Raw genomic sequence first — 22,448 nt, forward strand, 5'->3', positions numbered from 1 at the left:
TAATTGCTGGAACACGCCACTTTCTAGAATTACGAAAAATAATTCATTACACATAAAGGCTTTATTTTGGAATGAATAAATGAATGTTGGCTGTCATCGTAATTTGTGCCTCCCGAAAGATTGGTTTCCTACCTCTAGATAGAAAGAAAATAAAATTTAATCTTTAAGAATTCACATTTCTTGTTTGGCAAGAGTTTGTATTGCTACTAATTAGCTGAAATAGAAATTAAAGAATCTCGGCTACATTGAACAACTGGGCTTTGAATGTCTAAAACTGTTTCCTCAGAAGAGAACAGGTGATGTCATTGCATCAAGTCACTGGGATGAATTGCTGAAAGGGAGATGCATGGAAACAATATCGTACCCTCAAAATTTCCATTGAGGAGCACAATGTCTCCATATACACTATTACCAGTTTCCCTTCAGAATTTTCTCTATGTCTGCTTTTAATTATCCCAAATTCATTTATCCCCCCTATTTAAGTTCCCCCTCCCTCTTCCCCTATATTTCCCCTTGAACCTATCTTTTCTGTATCCATTGCAGAGAGATCACTTCGTTGTAACTGAATACAGATCTGAATGCTTACCACTTGCAGAGTCCAATTCACAAGAGTGAGGTCTGGTGGAAAGAAAGGGATTTTACTAACCAAAACTAGTAAAGGGGATGTGGCCGGATTCCCATCCAAAGCAACCACTTCAATTTTGGGGGTGAGGGTAGGAGTTTAAGTGTGGAAAAATTGATAAGGAAGGCGCGCAAAATTGTGCTGAGTACAATGTCTGTGTGTCTTGCTCTGGTGGCTATTTTGTGTCTCAGTCCTCCTGAATCACGAGCTGGCAGCATCTCAACAATGGCGGGGTTGTTGACTAGCCAGCCACCTTGAAATAATCTTGGGAATTTTGCAGCTGAGTCTCCAAGCTTCCTTTGTCAGACTCAAGATTAGCCCCTGCAACTTCTAAGAAGGCATATAGACGACAGCATACAATTAGATAAATGTGAAGGGAGTATACATGGTAGGAAAGGGAGGGATATGGAGTCTACTTTATGGCTAAGAGAAAAGGCTTCTACAGTTTTCTTCAAGGTTTTATCTTGAAACCCAAGACTAAAAAAAATAAAATGCATTTTGAAGTTAAGCTATCTGGTTTTTTAATGATTTATAGCTCTGGGGGTCTTCTCTTTTCTAAATATCCCCAAGCCCTAGGATGTATTTTGGGCAATAATTTGTACTAAATATGTGAGTTCAAAATGAGATATTTATTTACCTTGTACTTTATGTTGCAAATTTCCTAAAACTGTAATTTTAACAATCTACACGTTTATATTTATGTGATGGTTTTGTTAATTTCATTTCAACACTTTTCTCCAACAAGTGGATTTATACAAAACTGACAATGTGAATCTTCTTCAGCATCCCCCTTCAACATCTTAATAGGATAAAATGAATCATAATTTTAAACTACATTTCTTAATTTAAAGAAAAAAATTATGTGGACATATTCACATTCAAGGTGAGTATCCAGCAAACAGTAAATCAGGCAGGTGGTTATGTTGGGAAATGGTAGCAAAACATTTACAATTGATGCCATATGGCTTTCAGCCTAGTAGGGCCAACTAGCTGTGTTCAATGACTCTGGGGAAATTAAGCTGTTTGAAGGTCATTAATGCTAATTCTAAACCTCTGGGGCAGTGACAGGAAGTTGGCAGCAATATGCAGGGAAACCATACCTCCAACTGAGTGGATAAGCCTCCTTCATAAGTGGACCGAGGATTGTTCTTGTTGGGCCTGTGCTCTGATTTGGAGACAAAGAACCAGGTATAACCACTATTGCTGCATATACACAGCAGGCAGTAACGTATATTCTGATCCTGCCATTGTCTTTCTTAAACTGACCAGGAGTCCTTATCATAAAGTTCAAATCCCCTTCCATTATCTTCCTGTTTCAGCTGATACCACTGTCCTCTGGACTAAGCCCCAGGCACATTAAGTTTCTAAGTTGACATTTTTAATTAAGTTTTAAAGACATATTTGGAGAACTTTTTAATGCACAAGTATATGTCCAGCTCAAATAATTCCACTTTCAATGTGCTTTCCTGGGTTTCTTGAATGCCATTGAGAAATTACAGTACATATAAAGAAAATAGAAAAGAAATAGTAATCACTGAATCAATGATTAGCGAAAAAAAAAACAGCAAAAGCTAAAGCTTTTCAGCAATTAAGTTCACCAATTTTCAGTAAATAACTCAAGTGAAAAAAATTAATTTATCTACTTGAAAATGGCTAATGCAGAGTCAAAGATTAAAATGTTGGAAATAAATTTTCTTCTTCCACGCCAACCTTTAAGGAAAATATTATTGAACTCTTCTGGAACACAAAATCTTTGCAACCAGCATTATTATGTATATTATCCACTTACATTAAATTAAAACTCTATATGCATGAGGGAATGTTTCTTCAAATATTAACCATAAATAGAAATTAGAAAAATGTATAAAATTAGGTTGTATATTTCATTCCTAAGATTTTCTAGACTGGGTTTTCTGAAAGATGCAACACCATTCTCTTGATATTCTACAAATAGAAACACGCTACCCCAGAGCATTGGGTTCAGAACGTGCTACCCCAGAAGATGGCACCTTCACATTTGAGAAAATCACAAAGGAGAAAGGTCTCTGACCTTCTCCAATCCTTCTTCTCTGAAGCAAGCTGTAAAAGAATCTGATCTTCAGCTGGGTGCGGTGGCTCACTCCTGTAATCCCAGCACTTTGGGACGCCGAGGTGGGTGGATCACGAGGTCAGGAGATTGAGACCATCCTGGCTAACACGGTGAAACCTCGTCTCTACTAAAAATACAAAAAATTATCCGGGTGTGGTGGTGGCACCTGTAGTCCCAGCTACTCGGGAGGCTGAGGTAGGAAAACGGTGTGAACCCGGGAGGTGGAGCTTGCAGTGAGCGGAGATCACGCCACTGCCCTCCAGCCTGGGCGACAGAGCGAGACTCTGTCTCAAAAAAAAAATAAAAAAAGAATCTGATCTTCCTCTGAAGTATGTGATAAGAGCCTCATGTGCCTCATATCTGGAGACAAGGAATGTCACACTGGGACACAGAAAATAATATGAACAAACAGGCCTTGCTAAGTTCCCCCAGCTTATTACCATTAGATCATACTCCTTCTGTTCAATCATGCTTCCTCATGACTGTCTACTCCCCATCCAACCTAAGCATAAATATACATAGATTTCGCCATTTCTTTGGGTCTTCATTTCTGAAGGTCCACATGTCACATAAAATTTACATTAAATAAATATGTATGCTTTTCTGTTGTTAAACTGCCTTTTGTTATAGGTGCTTCAGCCATGAACCTAGTGATGGATGAGAAAAAAAAATCCCTTCTACCCTACACTAACAAGGAAGGACGAGAGAGAGAATTCTAATTTCTTACCATAGGTATTCAATGTGATGAGAGGGTGGTCATTTGATGTATAAAATTAGGAATTCATTCTAAAACATGTTTGAAACTTTTGTTTACTTTATTGCAGAGGAAGGGGCAAGTTTGGTGCTCCAAATTCCTGTTTTATTTGCCATCATAGAAAGGATTTGAATTTGCAAGACACTTCAGAAAAGTCTGATTTTTTTTTTTCACTTTAAATGTGGTATTGTGGTTACCGTAATGAGGTGGCATCGACACTGCTAATACTTACCCTTTGGAGTTTACCCCAAGGCTTTACCATAAGACATCATCCAGATCACTGTGCTTTCTTTTAAAAAACAAGTCTTTATTAAAAAGAAAAGCACAAACTAGACCATCACAAATAGAAATTAGTAATAGCCAGAAACGTATTTAGCAGCGATATTTTTTCTTTTTTTTTTTTAACAGTCTTGCTCTGTCTCTCAGGCTGGAGTGCAGTGGCGTGATCTCGGCTCACTGTAACCTCCACCTCCCAGGTTCAAGCAATTCTCCTGCCTCAGCCTCCCAGAGTAGTTGTAACTAGAGGTATCCACCACCACACCCAGGTAATTTGCATATTTTTAGTAGAGTTGGGGTATCACCATGTTGGCCAAGCTGGTCTTGAACTCCTGACCTCAGGTGACCCGCCTACGAAAGTGCTGGGATTACAGGAGTGAGGCACTGCACCCAGACTTATTTAACATCAGTTCTAAACATTGTTGACACATTGCAGTATCTAATTTTCTCTAGTATCCTTAATTAATTATATAATGTGACTTTTGAAGAATTCTTATATACATTAAGATAAAGTTCAAGAAGGCCATTAGCAAAGGATTTTAAAAAGAGTAGTTTTTTTACAAAGATTTTCCATTTTAAACAGATTTTTCTTATAAAATAAATTTCTCCATGTCTTTTAAAAATACGAAACTTGGCTCCCATTAAATATGCTCATTTTTAGTTACCCATGGGATACCCTTACTTATCTATGATAACAGATACTTGTCATAATTTCCTGTATACTCCTAATGTCAGAGGTATGTTTACAAGTGGTATCATTTACTTCTGGATTTCATTTCCAGCTATTTAACCTCCAGATTCATGATAAAGCATTTTTAAGATTATCTCTGAAAACAATACCTGCTTTTTATTTACTCAAAATATATCTACACTTAACATAAGTACACTTTGGATAAGCAGTTATTTTTAGGCAAACTTTTACTAAGATAAGTATATGACAACATAAATAATGGAGGATATCCATGTGTAGCTAAAAGTGAAAATATTTACTTTACCTGGAAGATGTGTTTTTTTTAAAAAAAACCCTGAAACAATTGATTTCATGCAAAAAAAGTGCTAAAAGAAAAATGCGTAATCTGTGTATGATAAAAACATTTTCTCGAGCTGTGCAAATGACCTTGTTGATTTTTATTTTATCTAAGAGTGATTTTAATATGCAATAATACAACTTACAGCAACATATAACAATGCATTTAATAGTAATGCACAAAAGTAACAAAGCAATGCAGATAAAAATGTTATACTGAACTCATCATTTGACATACTTCCTGTATTAGAATAATTTGCTGAATAATGTCAATTATCAAAACATGTAGCTGCTATGTAGTCCCTTAAAAACTGATATTTCCAGCATGTATATAATACACATATAAGTATATTCGTGTTGAACATAGCTTTAGTACTTTTTATATTTTTTTAAAAAGAAATTGTATGCCTTTTGTTCAAAACCACTATAACTTACTTGACCTGTGTGTGATTTTTATTTTCCGTTAAAATATTTAATTTCCAATATAGTTTGGATATAGGACAGTCTGCATTTTAGGAAGCAAAAAAATAAATTTTAGAAAGGTAAAATATCAAAGCCAGTTTTGTAGTAATAGTGATGTCTAAAAGTTGAAATAGTAGCTGTCATTAAATGAGCACCTACTATATTTCAGGCACTAAACTGGATTCTTATAGACTCTTTAATAATAATATCATACATTATAAATGTGAAATTTTAGACTGCAAAGTACATAATTTGCTAAAAGTCACAGATGTAATAAACTGTCAATCCAGAATTTGAACTTAAATCTTTTGGCTGCAGAGAGGAAAACAAAAGAACGGTAGGTAAATAGCTAGATGAATCCGTTGACTGACAGTCGTATCAGCTTCCCTTTACTGAATGCTGATCTCATCACACCAGTATAACTTTGTAAAATGTGTTTATTATTTCCATGTTCAAAGTGAGTGACTTAAGGCTAAAAATGATAAGAAATGTGTCCTTGATGGCAGCTATCACTGGAAGATCCAGAATTTTAACCAATATTTCACTATCCAGTATTACTCATTTCAAAGCACTCAGCCTTTCTGCTATCACATACAATTTCCACTTCAAGTAACAAATTCAAATATAATCGGTACAAAGTTTATCCTACCCTGAAAATGAAATGTATAATATTCAAGAACAACTTGATGATTCACATCTGAGAAAACATAGTACTCTCAAAGTGACAAATACTGAATAAATAAATATTACCTCTGTATTGGATGTCTAAAAATGAGTAAGGACAAGATACTTCAAGCTGGAAAAATTAGAATGCAAACAAAAGACAACGGAGAAACCAAACATAGCTGGTCACATATGTATTTTTGTAACGATTTTTAAGTCTGGGAGTCTTGTTTCCTAAGCAAACATTTATTTTTTTGTTAGCCAGAAGTTTATATCTCCCTAGATTATGTAAAATACTGAAAAAAGAAATATGAAAACTTTATTTTTAGTTGTATCATCAAACAGTGCCTTACATATTTGAATGACTACACTTTCAAAAGCTGCCAAACTTTAATTTCTTCTGTTAGTATCTATATCTACACATATTCAACATTCAAAGTAAGGAATCTTGTAGTGTGTGTTATATTGTTCAAGTATTGATGATTTTGTTGCAACTCTGGGAACACTTTTTAGCCCCTGAAGCCTGAATTAGGGGTATCTATATAGAGAGGAAATTATTGGCTTATCAAAAGTGTGCATAGATTCTGTAGGTCAAGTCTATCCATCATAGACTTCCTAAAAGGTGGATTAGATTTGAAGCTCTCCCAATTTATTTTGTTATGGTTTATTGGCACATTCATTTTGCACAACTGTTTATACAAAATAAATGGCTGCTGATATCTTAAGCCCCTCCATTAGTGGAGTCCAATTCACCATCTAAGATAACAAAAACATAGGAATCTTCAGTTCCTACTGCTACCATTACAGAAGGCTCAAGCTGTAGAATATTTGATGCTTTCTGCTCTCAAAGTTCTGATCCAGTCCTTTCTCTTACATAACATCTGTCCATGGCCTTGCTCAGAGGGACCCAGTGCTCATTCAAAGATCCCTTTATTGTGGTGAATGTTTAATTTCTTACTAATATTCATTCAAATGCAATACATGTATAGTTACATTCAGTCTGTGCTGCTATAATGGAATATAAGAGACTGGGCAATTTGTAGAGATTCTTCATGGTTCTGGAAACTGGAAAATCCAAGATGCAAAGGCAAGTGTCTGGTGAGGACCTTCTTTCTGTGTCATCTCATGGTGGAAGGTGAGACAGCAAGAGATTGAACTCCCAGTTTAAGTTATTTTAAATCAGCATGAATCTGTTCACAAGGCTTCAGCCTTCATGACCTAAACACCTCCCATTGGGCCCCACCTCCCAACAGTGGTTCATTGGATTATGTTCCAACACATGCCTTTTGGAGGGACACAGCCAAACGATAATGATATATAACAGCATTTTCTAAGTGTTCATTTTGATGAATTTTGACAAATGTTTACAGTAGTGTAACAACCACTTCAATGGAGACGTTTCATCCTAAAAATTCCCTTGTTCTATAGATTCAATTTTTATATTCTTCTGAAATTTTATGCTGAAATCTAATACCCAATATAATGGTATTGCGAGTTGGAGGCTTTGGAAGGTGATTAGATCATAAGAACAGAGACTTAATCAAAGGAGTTAGTGCTTTTTATAAGAGACCCTGGAGATATCCCGTCCTTCTACAATGTGAGGAGACCAAAGAATGACAGCCACCTCTGAATCAGGAAGTGAGTCATTACCAGGCACTGAGTCTGTCAGTAACGTGAATTTGAACTTCTGGTCACCAAAACTGTGAAAAATAAATTTTGGTTGTTTATAAACTACCCAGTCTATGATATTCTGTTACAGCAACCTAAAGTACTATGTTACCTGGTGCCCCTTTGTAATCAGTCCTCGCCCCCAACCTGACACCTAGCCCCTATCTACCCCACTCAGATTTGGGTGGCTACAGTTTTGGCTATTAAATAATGTCACAAAAATTGAATCATATACTATGTAGCTTTGATTGTTTTTTATTGAGTTTACTTAATGCGTTGGAGATTTATTCATGCTGTTACATATGTCTATATTGTATTTTTTTATCGCAAACTAGTGTTCCATTTGATTATACCTTTACTAATACATGGGCCTCTGGATTATTTCTAGTTTAAGGCCATGCAAATAAAGTTGCTATAAACATTAGCAAATGGGTCTCTGTATGAACATGCTTTTATTTCTCTTGGGTAAACATCCAGGAATTGATAGTTGAGTCATATGATAAATGTATATTTAAATTTAAAAGAAACTTCCCTATTGTTATCCAAAGCAACTATACCACTGATGTTTCTACATATCCTCATCAGTACTCCGTCTTCTGTGATTTGATTATAGCCGTCCTAGTAGCTGTATAGAGCATCTCATTGCAGTTTTAATTGCATTTTCCTAATGACTAGTGGCGTTAAGCAAATTTTCACTGCTTATTTGCCATTGGTATATACAGTGGTTCCACGTTCTCCGTGAGAGATTAGTTCTAGAACCCTGATGGATGCCAAAATCCAGAAATGCTAAAATTCCAACATTGGTCCTGTATAACCTGGGAAAATTAAAACTGAGCCCTCTGCATCCTTGGGCTGCCCAATCTGGGAATACTATATTTTCTATCCATAGTTGGTTGAATCTGTGAATGCGGAGCTCGTACACAGGAAAGGCCAACTATATTTTTTGAAAGTCCAGTTTTTAGTCTGTTTCTACCAGTTATAAAAATTTCCAGTTCGCATATATGGAAACTGTTTTTATGTGGATGGCTGAGGATTCTTTTGGAAAAATATACTGTCAAGAAAAGAACATAGGGATTATAAGCCTGACTCTATAGCAAAATCTGATTTTTTAAAAAGAAATTTTTATTAAAATGTCTAAAAAACACTGGGGCCCTGTTGACATCACTTGGATACCCGGCTGGTATAATCTATGACAGTATAAAAGCCCGTCTATGTACTCTTCCATGGAATATGAGATGTTGAGGACTTTGGCATGTCGGTAGTTATGTCCACTGGTATTTATTTAGGCAGAGTATGGGGGGTTGCCAGGATTAAGAGAGGGCATAGGGTCAAGTGTGCATCCTGAGAAGCCATGAACAGAAAAGAAAGTGTAACCTAGTAAACCGTGCAGTTCCCGCAGGAATCTGGCAGGAATGGGACACAGTGGGCCCAGCATGGTCTACCAACCCCCTGCCGAATCCTTGAAATTCCTTCTGAAAACCTCCAGAAAGAAAGGACAGAGTACTGCATAGAGGGTTGAAGGTTCTGGTTTCTCCTGGCTCTTGTTTCTGTTTACGATTTGTATCTGTAGTAGTTTCCTGGGACTGCCCTAACAAAACAGCGCACAGTGGGTGGCTTAACCATAAGTGTACTGTCTCAGAGTTCTGGAAGGCAGAAGTCTAAAATCATGGTGTTGAAAAGGTGGCTCCTTCTGAGAGCCACAAGGAAAAAGCTATTCCAGAGAAGTCTCTCTCCTTATGTCATGCAGCTTTGGGTGTTTCTTGGTGTTTTAGTCTGTTCTCCTGCTGCTCATGAAGACATACCAGAGACTGGATAATTTATACAGAAAAAGAGGTTTAATGAACTCACAGTTCCATGTGCTGGGAAGGCCTCATAGTCATGGCAGAAGACGAAAGGCTCATTTCACATGGCGGCAGGCAAGAGAGAATGAGAACCAAGCAAAGAGGAGACCCCTTATCAAACCAACAGATCTTGTGAGACTCATTCACCACCACAAGAACAGTATGGGGAAAACCACCCCGTGATTCAATGATCTCTCACCAGATCCCTCCCACAACACATGGGAGTTACGGAAACTACAACCATGATTCAATTACCTCCCCCAAATCCCTCCCACAACACATGGGAGTTACAGGAGCTAAGACAGACCATATCGCTTGGCTTATCAATGGCATTCTTCCTGTGTCTTCACATCGCCTTCTCTGTATACCTATCTTTCCCTGTGTCCACATTTCTCCTTTTTGTAACTACAGAGTCATATTGGATTGGGCCCATCCTAATGACTTCATCCTGACTTGGTCATCTGCAAAGGCTGTATTTCCATACAAGGTCACATTCACAGCTACTGGAATTACCGCCTCATTATTTGCTGAAGGTACACAATTCAACCCATAACACTGTCAGTCTAGTAATTGTGCCCTTTTAGGTAATTTCTGTTTTCTACTCATAATTTAAAATGAAAGCATCTTGAAATTATAAAAGACAATAGTGCTAAGAGAAAATTTCCATCAACCTATGATTTTAAACTCTTCAAAGTGCTAAGAGAAAATATCCATCAATCTATTATTTTAAACCTTTCTAAATTATTAAGAGTAAGATATATAAAATAAGATAATTTTCAGGACAGCCATGGTTGTTCATGCGTGTAATCTCAGCACTTTGGGAGGCTCGGGAGAGCAGACTGCTTGAGCTCAAGAGTTCAAGACCAGCCTGGACAAGATAGTGAAACTTCATTTCTACTAAAAATACAAACAATTAGCCTGGTGTGGGCATGGTGGCAAATGCCTGTAGTCCCAGTTACCCAAGAGGCTGAGGTGGGAGACCTGCTTGAGCCCAGAAAGTCAAGGCTGCAGTGAACCATGATTGCACCACAGCACTGCAGCCTGGGTGACAGCCTGAGACCCTGCCACATACACACACACACATATTCAAATAAATGATTGAGTTTACATACCAAAGAGCACCAAAATATATGCTTCAATGAGAAGAAAAGAGTGAGATCTAAGTGGCACTGAGTTATACAGAAACTTGAAAACACGTTGGTGTATCTAAATAATCAATAACCAAAGTAACAGCAATAATAACATTAAGGATAATGACTATTTAGCTTGGAATTTAAAAAACAATACATAATTATATTTACAAATTGCAATAATATAAAAACTGGAAGAGATGATCATATCTAAAATTTTCTATAGCCCTTAAATTGTTCAGGTAGAAGGAGATGATTGATTCAAGTTGTACTTTGCTAATGCAACCTTGTGCTTCATTAGTGCTAATGCACTTTGTTCAACATTTAATAACTAAAGAGCAATGAAAAGCGACACAGATTAAATGGAAAAGGAAATATACAAACAACACACCCCCCAAAAATATGCAATCAAGTCAATGAAAAGCAGAAAACAAACGAAAAAAGTAAAGAAGTAAAAATACAGTGAAATTTTATTAAAGATGCAGAAATATATCCATATGTGTCAAAATCATATTTAGTATAAATACATTAAGTTCACTATTAAAAGACAGAGAGTACAAGCTATAATGACAAAGGATTTTTACACGCTGAGGGACATAAAATGATATGCCAAAATTTAGATTGTATAGTGACATTAATATCTCATTAAATATGCTAGAGCAAAATCTGAAATATATTCAAAAATTAACTTTGGGAGCCCGAGGTGGGTGGATCAAGAGGTCAGCAGATCGAGACCATCCTGGCTAACATGGTGAAATACCATCTCTACTAAAAATACAAAAAATTAGCCAGGCATGGTGGCAGGCGCCTGTAGTCCCAGCTACTAGGGAGGCTGAGGCAGGAGAACAGGGTGAACCCGGGAGGTGGAGCTTGCAGTGAGCCGAGATCGTGCCCCTGCACTCCAGCCTGGGCGACAGAGCCAGATTCCATCTCAAAAAAAAAAAAAAAAAAAAAAGCTTTCCAGTTGAAATATCTTTATAACGTAATATTGAATTCTCATGGCTAAGGAAAAATAATTTTATAATTAATCAGGTCTAAATAAAATAAATTAAATACTGAAAGGGCAAAAAATTATCTTAAAGCTTTTACACTTCAATGCTCAGTTTTGCTGTGAACCTAAAACTGTTTTAAAATTAAATTATGTTAAATAGAAATAATTATTTGTGGGACATTTAGTGTTTCTTGATTAACCCTTGGACTTGTAGAGATTTTAACTTAGAACAGGCATAAAAATTGTAACAATTGTTATTGTGAATAGAATAGAATATTGTTCTGAGAACAGTAAATATTTCTTGAGAATTTCGATGTGTCAGAGGCTGGAATATTTTCACATATTGTTTAACTCTTTTGTCTTATATACTATTTTGTCTTTAAAACAATCAGATGAGGAAAATGAGGCTCAGATAGCAACTAGCCTGACCCAAATCACACAGCTAGAAAGCAGAGGATGCAGGATTTAAACCCAGAACCTGTTTGACTATTCACTACACTCTACCACCTCCAAGGAACGTGGTGCGTATATGATACTTGAGGACATATCAACAGTCACGACTAAGATTTAGTAAAACGGTGGAGAAATGAAGACAATGTTGAAAGAGAAAGAGTTCTAAGCCAACCACAATTAAAGTCTGAGTATGAAGAAGTCATGCAAAATATTTAACAATTTTACAAATGAAGAAGATGAGGCTAAGAGAGAATTCATTGCTTGCCTTATCGGACATCACAGTCCTCACTAATTATTTTAGTTTGTGTTTTCTTTCACATGTCTTGAAACTTGCACCATCCTATAATAGTCACTAGAATTTAGTACTTAATTTTTCTCTCGTTTCTGTGCATCTGTGCATGGAGAGGGATACCCCTGCTGCATGCTGATAGAAACTGACATTGTTTGAAAACACCTACTTTCATTTCCTAAATATGTGACTTCAAATATAACATAATTAAATATATAAATACTTAGGATATTTTTCTCTCTCTTAAAATTTATCTTAGCTTTGCAGGCCATAAGCTCAGAAATATGTGTTCCTTGTAAAAGCCACCATCTTGACCTCTTATTCTCCAACCATTAGCACAGTAAGTGTGCATTTAAACAGTTAACTAGCTATGAAATTGTTGGTAGAGGAGTTCTACAAAAACTGCAATGTATTAAAATCCTGTTTGGTCACAACTTTCTGAGGGAGGGAAGAAAACTTCATATGAGTTATGGCGATGTAATTTATGTTGATTATAAGAAAAAATTTGTTTAGGCCAATAAAATTCAAATTAACAAAGCACATTCAGAAACGAGGTTTAAAACATAAATAGCATGAAATAGGGGAGATTAGAGCTAATATTTTCCAGGAGCTAAATAAACACACAAGCTCATATAGCATTTATTGTAAAGGTTAGAAGAGAAATCTAATTCAATATATTTAATGTACATGTAGAATGATTAGAATCTGTCTGGTTCTTGATAAATATAATCTAAAGAATTAGTTTAGACATCTTTCTCCCATCTTCAGTCAGAGTTTTATAAATTAATGAAATTATCTATTATCATTTCATCTTAGATGTCATAAGACTTTGGAAACAGGGGGTATTAGGGACTAATTTACAACACATAAATAGCTTGAACAGGTGGTACTTAATACCATCACAGATACTGGTCACTGGGTAGAGTTCACAGTTATGGAAGTGAATGCCAATTAGAAAAATGTTCATATCCTCATCACTGAGTAAACTTAAACTAAGTGAAAAGACACCACTTGCCAGGTGCAGTGGCTCAGGCCTGTAATCCCAGCACTTTGGGAGGCCGAGGCAGGCAGATCACGAGGTCAGGAGATCGAGACCATCCTGGCTAACAGGGTGAAACCCCGTCTCTACTAAAAATGCAAAAAAAAAATTAGCCAGGCGTGGTTGCGGACAACTGTAGTCCCAGCTACTCGGGAGGCTGAGGCAGGAGAATGGTGTGAACCCGGGAGGCGGAGCTTGCAGTGAGCCGAGATTGCACCACTGCACTCCAGCCTGGGCGACAGAGCGAGACTCCGTCTCAGGAAAAAAAAAAAGAATGGATGAATACAAATGCCTTTAATTCCGTTCAGACTTAAGACTTCACAGTTCTCAGAGACACCAAAGAAATTCTTTCCAAAAGTTTTTTTTGCAGAGATATATTTAAAGGCATAATTATATTTTTAAGAGCTTCCCAGATTGTAACAAATATAAGTAACTTCAACTAGCAAATAAGAAATTCATAAATGTAGCTAGCTGCTCAGTATTGCTGATTTGATATCATTTGATATCTTCGAAGTGTACCAACATTTAATGAGGATATAACTGAGTGAATCCTGCAACAGAAATATTAACATATGTGCTAAAATGAGCTATAATGGATATATATATTTCCAATGTCATTTAGAGCAAATACTTATATTAATCAGGCTGAATTATATGACTCCTACATTGAATCTTTGAACAATTGAGTTACAGTGGCAAATAATAGACAAATAAAGAAATGACATAATTAGATCATAAACTGATTTAGTAGTCTTATATAATTTTTATGTAGAGCCTGAAGGAAGAGTGCTGATCATGAAATAGTATCCTAAAAGAATGCAGCTATTACTTAATAATACAAGGAAATCAGAAAATTTGTCAAGGATCATGCAGCATAGTGAGTAGTGATGATTTACATATATCTGAATAGATGATTTACATATATCAGAATAGATGATTTACATATATCAGAACTGATGATTTACATATATCAGAACTGATGATTTACATATATCAGAATAGATGATTTACATATATCAGAATTGATGACTTACATATATCAGAATATTCATCCCTTAACTTAACTACTCATAGATAACAACTTGAGCATTGTGAAATGTTGTTTTCTCTCTGAGGTATTCTTTCAGATCCTACATACCAGTGAAACTACTGACATCAGCTCCTCCGAAGGGCTCCAGGAGAAGCTGACTCACTAAAGGGTGAAGTTTCTATATCCTGGTGATTTAAGATTTAATCCCCCTAACCCAAACCAGTCAGTGACCCCATTTATCCAGCCCCTGGTCCTCTACAATCCCTTCACCCCAACCAAGTACTCTCTGGAAAGACAGATTTGAGGGTGCTCGCATCTCCTCACTCAGCTGTCCTGCAATCATTAAACTCCTTCTTTACTGCAAACTCTGTTTATCAATTTATCAGACTGTGACTGCACAGCAGTCAGAGAATACAAACACGTGAGTCCTGTATCATTTATAAATATTTAACTTTTATATATATTTAACTTCTATACACATAATTGACTATTTTGTATATTACTATTAGTAGGTAATAATAATATTTATATTTCCTCCATAGGTAGCTTCTGGGGCATTTCTGCCTGGTAAATTTTATTCTTTAATGACAAAGACTAAAGTAAGTAACTTTAAAATATTATTGAGAATTTTTTTTCTATTGATGGGACACTGAATTTGTAGGTAGAAATAAAAACCTAGCTTTTTACTAAACTTAATTTTAAACACAATTCAAAATATAAATATAAAATTAAGAATTTCCAAAATTAAACTTAGTTTTAGAAACTCACATAAGCAAGTGTAATACTGAAGAGCAAAGAAACTGTGGTCTACAAAAAAAATTATAAGTAATTCATGAAATCTAAGGGCTAATTTGTGAAGTAAATTAGGAGGATATTTTATGCTGTAGCACCATCCTAGAGACCAAGAGAATCGCTCTAGGAAAACCTGCTCAACTCTTTTTAACCAGAAATTCTTTCTTTCTCCAGAAATCCCTTTCAGGTAATGCCTAATAATATCTCACTGAACATGTATTAGAAATCGTAGTTTAATTTTTAATTAAATAATTCAGTGAAAATATATTAATTGTAAAGATAAATTTTAACACATATGGGAATACTAGACTTACGGTGGTCATCAACCCAAAATGCTACAAAATTACATGGAATGGTTAGTTTGGCAAAAATAAATATCAACACTACCACCAAAAACCTAGGTTTCAAAAAGAAATACAAGAAGCATTCCAAAATGTTAAAAATTTTTCATTTGTCTACTTTCTAAATGCTCTTTAAAATACTTATGTCATCATAATTTTGAAGTTTAAAAGTAAAGAAATAGTTCTCCTAGTTAATATACTGCCTTAAAGTTACTCTGGCTCACAAACAGAACAAATCAAAGCATGACTTGACAGCCGTCAAATTACAGGAAATTGAAGCTAAATGAAATTGGACACCTCACCTCATCTAAACTCCTTACTTTATAAGAAGGAAAAGCCTCACAAAATGTTGAGGTCATTTAGCTTAAAGTCATCAGGTGAGTTAGAGATAATCTGAGAACACCACTTTTTTTCTCTTTGTTACTATTCTCTCATGAAATTTTGCCTGAAAACAGGTCTACTAAAGATAGAAGAATTTGTAATGAAGATGAATATATATCATTGTCTTTCTGCTTAGGGTTGTTCAATATTTTCCCATTGATAATATATAAAATCCTACCTACTTTGACCTCCTATCATTGCCTTTCTGCTTAGGGTTGTTCAATATTTTCCCATTGATAATATATAAAATCCTACCTACTTTGACCCCCTATCATTGCCTTTCTGCTTAGGGTTGTTCAATATTTTCCCATTGATAATATATAAAATCCTACCTACTTTGACCTCCTCTCCCACCATTTCCTTGCTATCTCCTAGAACTTCATTCTTGACTCCAAAGCTGCACCCTCCTGCATCAGTTTCTTTTGTTTGAAATCTTCAGCCCTTCATAAATTTCATCCACCAAACTCCTATTTATCCTTTAACTCCCTATTATTTTTTCTTACACTGCCACATTTTCCTTCATTAGCACATATCCAATTTAAAGTTATATAGTTTGAGTTTTTGCTTGACTTTCTGTTTCTCCATTAAAGCATAAGCTCCACAAAAGCAAGTATCATGTCTGATTTAACAGGGTATATTCTATTCTTATAAGAGTGCTGCCACGTAAGTGTCAATGAATGTTTGTGAAATAAATGAAGGACTAAAGGAGTGACTGAACAAATAAAAATAAGTTATCTGTGTGTATTGTATGTGTGAATAAGATTTTGAGTTTGGCCAAGGCAGTTAATCACATATTAACAACTCATTAAAGTTTATTGCTATGAGGTACACAATTGGTTCAACACCAAATTCTAAGATGAAACAAGGTTTGTGTTCAGAAATATAGTGTCACTTTTTCTAATATCAGTTGCCCTCCAACTATCAGCATGACACATGCAAACCATTGATACGTGTTTTTCTGTTTTTTTTTTTTTGTATTGAAGATACAACATGAAGGAAAATTATTATATTTCTAATAGGAAGTCCTGTTCTAAATGACAACAAATCTGAGCGTGAACACATTTGTTTAAAAGAGAGAGATTAAAAAGATGAGATTCTGTTTGTACAGTATATAACTGAAGAGAGTTGTATCTAGCAATTTGACAAGAAAGGTGAAACAGAACATTAACCTGAGCACACAAGTTCAGCTAATGATCTGGGATGGGGAGTTGTGGGTAGAGAGGAGGACAAAGACGAAAGACAACCGTTTACCCCAAGTTACTCTCCAAAGATGAGAAAAAGCCCTCTTAGTAATGTCTTTCAAAATCTAACTACTTTCAAGAACACATCGATAAGATACAGAGAGATAACAATCAAGTTGGACAGTAACTTAAAAGTCAGATGTCTTTTTAAGCATAAGTAACTTAGAACTGTAAAGTAAAAAACACTAAATGTCATTGACTTTAAAGTGGATACTGAAGAAAAAGAAAACCCTTCTGTTAAAAACTAGACTACATGCAGTAACTTATGTAGAAAACTTAGCATAAATATTTATACAAAATTGCCCTACCCTATTTTATTAAAGTATGACATTATAAATTAAGAGAAAATCATTTTAAAAATGAGTTATATTTTAGGCCTTTTTTCTCAAAATGAGTTTCATAAATTGATATGGTTATTAGCATAGGAATTTCAATAATAGGAACAAAGAAACCAAAAGAAAATGTGTGTGTGTGTATGTATACAATTACCTGGCATTCCAACTTCAACATGTTTAAAAATATTTCAGTAAAAAATGTTAGATTTATTTTAAGGTAGTTTGTAAGATATTTATTAGGTTTATTTGTAGGCCTTGCACACTAAGTTAAGCAACACTATCATAAAATAAATTATTTAATAATGAAACAGAAACTCAAAGCTTCATATTATAATTAAATAAACTCTAAAGTATCTAGTAACTTCAACTGTATCCCTAAAATAACATCAGGTCTACAGTGTGTATCAACTTGCCCAGAGAAAACGCAACAATGAAAGAAAGAAAGAGATATCTATTTTTTCATAAAAGATCAACACACTTTGTCCAATTTTTTTGTCCAACTGCTATCAAGTGGGCCAACGCTAATGGCAAATAAAAGAGCTGCCATTCAACATGCATTCTAGTAGTGAATATTAACTGACTACTATGTGAAAGCAGTGTTCGTTGAACAAATAAAAGAATCTTTGCCTGCGTGACGCTTATATTTTGGTCACTTTACATTTTACTGGAGGAAACGTGAAGAATAGAATACCAGCAATATTAACAACATTATCCCACTAGAAGGTCTCCAGTGACTGATACTTTCAGACTCATGTCAATGACCCTATATGATCTTTATATTCCAAGGAGCATGGCAATGGATTTTAACATTTCCAAATTAAAAGGTAATGGTAAAGTAATGATAACCAACACAAAAATGACTCCCTGGAAACGACAGCAACTCATTTCAAATGGCTTTGGAATGCCATTAGGACAGTACCTTTTTCTTTGTAATGCAAAAGTCTCACAATCCAGAGAGCAGGTCTTGTGAATTTTGTGAATTTTGATGAGAGGTAAGGCATTACAGAAAGACCCAAAAGTCATGCTCCAGATTCCGGCAATATAGCTAGTAGGACAGACACAGAGTACATAGTTTTACTACTGATCACAGTGATTTAGAGATTGGAACCCATAGTTCTGTGAGATCAGGCATCACTTCAAGATAAATTTACATTTTTAATAAATGCAAACTTTGGCTCAGCTAAACAAGGTACCTTGGGCTATATTAACTGTAGATAGATAAATTTGGCGTAATTAACCCTTGCACAGTCTAAACATACCATGTGCCAAAAATGATGTAAAGCACTGAATATGTGAGATAAAGTATGATGAATTCCATTGACAAATACAGGCAATAGCTTCCATTTAATTGAGAAGAAACCGTATACCTAGCACAAGTCTTTTTCTGTGCATTAACTTTTCATAATACAACTATATGAAGTATATAGTATAAAATAGTATATGAAACTATTTTATATATAAATACAGGTGTTTCCAAAGGTTAAGAAAGGGCACGGTGAGAGTGAGAAGCACAGTCTGGGTGGGCAGGACAATCTAGTTGTCTATCTGTGCTTTAAACTCCAATAAACATCATCTCCCACACCACGGCATCTAACTCAGAGTCACATTTCAATTGCCAGCAAATGGAAGCCTCATAAACCCAAAATGTGAACGGCAATGAAGTTCATAGAGCACGCTTTGAGTGCACAGAGTATCTTTGCAAACATTATCTTTTTTTATTACACTTTATGTTTTAGGGTACATGTGCACAACGTGGAGGTTTGTTACAGATGTATACATGTGCCATGTAGGTGTGCTGCACCCATTAACTCATCATTTAACATTAGGTATATCTCCTATTGCTATCCCTTCCCCTCCCCCCAAACATTATCTTTTAAGACTTTCACAATCACGCCATGAGATTATTCCCATATCAAAAAGTAGGAAATGAAAGCCTGGAAAGAAGTTATATTGACATTAAACTGCTCTCAAACCCAAGTGTACAAATGATTCTTCTTGCAAAGAAATTCATATTCTACACAAAGTTCTATTTCAAAATGAATTCTGGAATTCAATTAAACACTCATCTGGAAAACGAGAGCTTAAGTGGAAATTCCTCACTGGTATTCAAGCAAATAAATTAAATAATGATATTAAACCTACATCTAATCTCTTATTATTACATATTCAAAGTTTGCTATACAGCTACCACTAAGTTATACATTTCCAATGACACAAACCATAAAATGAATTTGTTTCTATTGGTACTAGCAAAAAAAAAAAAAAAACCTGCGTAGACAGCAAAAGGGTCAATCTACTAATTTATCTTCTAATAACTTTCCACCCAGGAGCATTCGTCCCTCTCATTAGACAGTTGTTCTATGCTTCTTTTTTTCACATTCTAATTGCCTCACCTGAACCAAAAAAAGAATGTGGATCTAGGATCAATACCTTTTGAAAAGTCATTTATTTCATTATATTATTTTTTCATATATCTGCATTATTGCATAGAATACCTGATTGGTCTTATGCTAAGTTTTTCATGTAACATTACCTCTGCAAGATGTTAATAAGTATCCTTCCAAAAATGTTTGAAAAATCTTGGGTAAAACATATTACGTAAGTTCCTGTTTTATAGTTTTCCAAGAGTTTTACTATCCTTGGCCAATGACAAAATTCAAAGCAGAGATACAGTACACAACTTTTGTAAAACTTACCTATTTTTCTTATAAGACTGTGGCTTTGTTTTGTTTTGTTTTGAACTTCTGTGATGTGACATGAGACTGTGTGTTGAGTTAGGGGTGGGGACATACATTAACAGAGGTTTAGGAACTGCTTTGCTAAAGCAAGTTTGAGGAGAAAATGGGGAGACTAATACAAGATTTTCCTTTAAGCAGTGGGAGTTGAAGGGGTAGGTGGTTTTTGGAGAAAGAAGAGACCCATTCATGGCACAGGCTTCTTTATGTTTCTGCTCTGTGTGATACTTAATGAGGATACAGACATTCACTTCCTCTATTTCCCACCCCTGGCCGGGGGTAACCCAAAGGTACCTGATAAAGACACAGCCTTATAGCTGTATCAAGTATCCCTGAGTGTGTTAGGACTGGAGAGGCCTAAGGAATAAAAAACATACATGCATTAAATGGAACAAATACAGAGAAGAAGAAAACTCAGACATGGTACATTAATTGTGTACCTTTCCTTACAACCCAGCACATCACAGGGTACATGACCTGCTTCCTTTTGACCTGCTTCCTTTATGTTCACTGCATGAACAGGGAAGGGGGTTGGGGTACACGTGGGAGATAATTGTGTTTACTATGTACCTGGTATTAATACATCTATAGAGACAATTGGAATGACTATACTGGAGAAACAGCAAGAGAAGAACTGAAAAGGCTAAAACAAATACTTGGTTCTCTAAAAAATACTCCAAAGGATTTCTCATGTCTGACAAATTACATTTTAGTCTAATAGTAATAAGTGACCAAAACTAAGGTGATTTGATAAATATCATAAGGTATTTTATTGTGAAATTGATATCTATACGTATTGCTTATAAAGCTCAGTAATCTGTTCTTGAATTGAGAAATTACTGAGACAACATCAAAAGCTGTCATTTTTGTTTCTATGTTGTCGTTGTTATTGTTTGTGAGGTCAGAGCTTCTAAACTTTATGACTGTTTGAAAGGGGCCTATATAGACCTTGCCTGAATATTAAGTCATGTGAAATGATAAAAAGCTTTCTGATTTATTGGGTTAGACAAAGAAAAAATTGAGAAATTGAGCATCATTAAAATTAAAGACTTTTGTTATTAAAACTGTGCTTAGAATGAAAACAAAAGCCACAGGTTGGGAGAAAATTTTTTCAAAACATATTCAAAACATTTTCAAAACATATCAGATAAATTACTGGTATTTAAAGTATACAGAGAACTCGAAAATAAGAAAGAAAACAACTCATTTAAAAAATAGTCCAAAGGTCTAAATACAGCTGTCAAATGGGGATTTTGAAGTTACTAGTCATGTATCATTAGGGAACTGCAAGTCACAGCAACCGTGAGATATTATTACATGACTATTAAAATGACCAATATCCAAAAGTCTGATGATACCAAAAGCTGGCAAATGTGAGGAGAAACAGGAACTTTTATTCATTGCTTGTGAGAATGCAGAATAGTACAGCTACTTTGGCAGTCAGTTTGGCAGTTTCTTATAAAACTAAACATACTCCTACCACACAACCCAGCAATTACATTCCCGGTATTTACTTAAAGGATTTGAAAACTTACATGCACACAAAAGCCTTCTTCCCATGAATGTTACAGGAGCCTTATTCATGATCACTAAAATCGAAATGTCCTTCAGGAAGTGAATGGAAAAATAAACTGTGGTATATCCAGGCAATGGAATAGTATTCTGTCAAGCTACAGAAGACACACAGGAACCTTTAAATGCATATTGCCAAGTGAAAGAAGCCAGTCTGAAAAGTCTACATACCGTATGATTCAACTACATGACCTTCTGGAGAAAGCAAAACTATGGAGACAGTAAAGAGATCAGTGACTATTAGGGATTTGGAGGAGATTTGTGCAGTCTAAACATGTCATGTGCCAACAATGACGTAAAGATATGTGAGATAAAGTATGACGAATTCTATTGACAAACACACGCAATGGCTTCCATTTAACTGAGAAGAAACCATATACCTAGCACAAGTCTTTTTCTGTGCATTAACTTTTTGTAATACAACTATATGAAGTTATAGCCTATTTTATATATGAATAAAAGCATTTCCAAAGGTTAAGAAAGGGCACAGTGAGAGTGAGAAGCACAGTCTGGGTAGGCAGGTCAATCTAGTTTTCTATCTGTGCTTTAAACTGCTATAACCATCAACTCAATCTACTAATTTATCTTCTACATAAATTAGTAGAGGAAACGATGAACGGATGGAGCAAGGAAGAATTTTAGGAGAGTGAATCCATTATTCTGTATGACACTGTAATGAGGATTATTTGTCATTACACATTTGACAAAACCTACAGA

Source organism: Symphalangus syndactylus, chromosome 7 (assembly GCF_028878055.3).
Source record: "Symphalangus syndactylus isolate Jambi chromosome 7, NHGRI_mSymSyn1-v2.1_pri, whole genome shotgun sequence".
NCBI classification, from domain to species: Eukaryota; Metazoa; Chordata; class Mammalia; order Primates; family Hylobatidae; genus Symphalangus; species Symphalangus syndactylus.